This window comes from Bos mutus, chromosome X (assembly GCF_027580195.1).
Source record: "Bos mutus isolate GX-2022 chromosome X, NWIPB_WYAK_1.1, whole genome shotgun sequence".
NCBI lineage: Eukaryota > Metazoa > Chordata > Mammalia > Artiodactyla > Bovidae > Bos > Bos mutus.
Genome location: NC_091646.1, coordinates 116016313 through 116019266, shown reverse-complemented (window position 1 = coordinate 116019266; position 2954 = coordinate 116016313). Strand labels below are relative to the sequence as shown.

At 50.9% G+C, this 2954-nt stretch overlaps 1 pseudogene; it reads right to left on the bottom strand.

Moving 5' to 3' along the window:
- Positions 1–1596: 1596 nt before the first annotated feature.
- LOC102267086 (dual specificity protein phosphatase 18-like) lies at positions 1597–2166 on the bottom strand (annotated as a pseudogene).
- Positions 2167–2954: the final 788 nt, after the last annotated feature.

Below are 2954 nucleotides of genomic sequence, written 5' to 3'. Positions count from 1 at the left end.
TGGAAAAGACCCTGATGCTGGGAAAGATTGAAGGCAGGAGGAGAAGGGGGCGACAGAGGATGAGATGGGTAGATGGCATCACTGACTCTATGGACGTGAATTTGAGCAAGCTCCAGGAGATGGTGAAGGACAGGGAAGCCTGGCACGCTGCAGTCCACAAAGTCACAAGAAGTCAGACACAACTGTGCAACTAAACAGCCACAAGGGGGAAAGGCAAATCTATAGAGATGGAGAACAGACAGTGGTTTGCCAGAGGTTGGGGTGGGGCAAAGCGGTGGCATAAGGGAATATTTGGGGCGACATAATTTCTCTGCTTCCTGATTATAAGGCAGTTACACAAATGTGTCAGAACACACAGAACTTTATGTAGAAGAAAGTTCATTTCATGGTATGTTAACTTAAACATTTTAGAACCTGAAACAAAATATACCCAAATAAACTTCTCTTTAAGAAAAATGCTTTCAAAGAAATTTTCCACTTGGGTTTCTTCTGCTTTGTGGGGGCCTCCCCACACACGCCCTGGCATCTGTGGGTCTGTTTATTCATGGAGAAAGTGAGATCAGTCTCCCTTGATCCTAAAATGACACCCCTGGGCAGTCACTTCGTGGAAGTGGCAGAGGGGTAGGTTTGGAGAAAAGGGGAATTTGGCCTCCACTGGGTTCTGAACCCATACATGGCAGTTGTGCTTTTGTTTGAAAACCCATGGGTTAGAATAGATGGCCTTGACCCAGATCCTTGCACAACTGGGGGGCTGGAACAACTCTGGATTTCAGTGTCTACTGATAGGGCCCATTCATTCATCCCTCAGGCACATGCCCCTGTGGACCCTCGTGGCCAGCCAGGCCAGTCCACAGCTCCAGCCTTCTGGGCCGAGGCCTGTGCAAGGAACCTCTGAGGCCCAACGTCAGACCTTCTCTCCACACATGCCCTGAGACAGAGACCAATGCCATCTTTCGTCAAAAGCTGGAGGAGAGCTTGCCATGTACAGCGGTGCTCAAAAAAAACAAATTTTTAAAAAAATTTTATACAAGTGAATGCTTCCTTTGAAAACTATCTTATGCATACAATCTAGAGAACCAGAATTGGGCCCTGGTGGCTGAAGGTGGACGCAGGGTTGGCTTGGGGCCCCCCAGGGCTTCTGGAGCACTGCTTGAAATCTACTTACCCAAGAGGTTGGCACTTACTGTGAGAAGCATGAGAGGCGCCGTGATGCTTAAGGCTGGCTTCAGGTTCAAAAGAATGAGACAGGATTGTGGCAGACTCACTCCTGGGTTAGTTGGCCGTGGGGAGGACTGCAGGATTCCAGGTTTGCCACATGCAGTGGGCGCTGGTCCCCTTGACCTGGGCACCACATGGTTCAGCATCTGTCACCCACTGGGTAGGAAACTTATCTTCACTATCTTACATTTAGTAAGCTGAATCTTTAAAAATATGAACGATAAGATTAAGAGCTACAGCACTCTTCGTTTTTCGGTGCCCTTACAAAAGGCATCATCTGGTTTTTCTGTATCAACAAAAGAAAAATGTTTAAGCAGAGATCTTGGTGGAGGATCAGTGGCAGATCCCTACTTCTGACCCCAGGGCTGGCAGAATGGCTCACAGTGGAATCATCAGACAGACCTCTTTCTCCTAGACGTCAGGGATCATGTCCATGGGGGAAGTGACCATGGTCATGGTGTTCTTGCCAAACAGCGGGAACTCATGGTAGATGAGCTGTTCCCAAAAGCCATTTTTGGGCTGGAGGATGAGCTGGCAGGACTTGGTCCATGTGTGCGTGTCCAGCAGGGACATGGCCTGGTACTTCAGGAGATAGGCGAGACAGAGGGTGGCAGAGGGGCTCAGCCAACAGCACATTGTGGCAGGGTACGGCCCTGCTTCCTCTCCACCTTGTGATGCGGTCTGCTGGGGGCGGGGTGGGGGGGGCGGTGTCGAGCTGCGAAGTAGGTGTGTCGTCCACAGGCTCCTGCACGTAGTGGATGTCCTCAGATTAGGTGCTCACCGTCTCCCCCAAGAGGCTGATGACTGTGCTGATGTGGTTGCTGGAGAGCACGAGCTTGTTGCTGGCGGCCACCCTGCTGCTGATGTACGGGCTGCTCCTGACGGTGAGAGGCCACTGACCAAGGGCTGCCGGAACTGAAACAGGAAAGCCCGCAGGGATGCTGTCATCCGACTGGTGGGTCAGCAGCCAGTGAGACATAAAAGGCTGCATCTTCCTGCTAGGCTGTGTCCATGGAACACACTCTCACGTAAGCGGGAGGGTAAGTTCACTTAGGTAGCAACTTTGGGTCTCCGGGTGAGAGAAGACCCGTCACAACCAGGAAGCCACTATCCCCGCTGCCCGCAGCTCCAGTTTCCGCAGCACTGATCCCTTGTCACAGAGAGGAATGCGCCATGCTGGGTCTCTGGAGAAACACTGGCCTCATCTCCCTGTCCTGGAGCTGCTGGGCCTGAATTCATCCGGTTACCCGCCCTGCGATCATGCGGGGACTGCAGCAGTCAGTTGAGAAGTAGGGTCTGCTCCACACCACAGCCCACTCCTTCTCACCCATTCCATCTCCATGGCAATGCTGAATTCTCACAAAAATCTCTTTAAGTGTGATTCTTTGCCTCCATTCTACAAGGAAGGAATCAGAGGTGAAGGAGTTAAGTAAAATAGCTGACGCCCAACAAGAGAATAAGGAGCAAAGCTACCATACCAGTGCGGACAGGTAGCATAAGAATTCCAAGGTCAAAGTAGCCTGTCCATAAATTCAGGGTGATTATCACCAGCATCTCAAAGTTCTTGCATTGAACTCTTCCTGCTCACACAGACCCTCAAAAACATCCTCCCACCCCAAAGTATCAATAAAAGCCTTCAAAAGATGCCTCTCCTGTGCCCATGGACTGGTTTGTCAGCACCTACCATTTTCACAGTCCTTTCGCCTGGAGAAGGGAATGGCTATCCACTCCAGTAT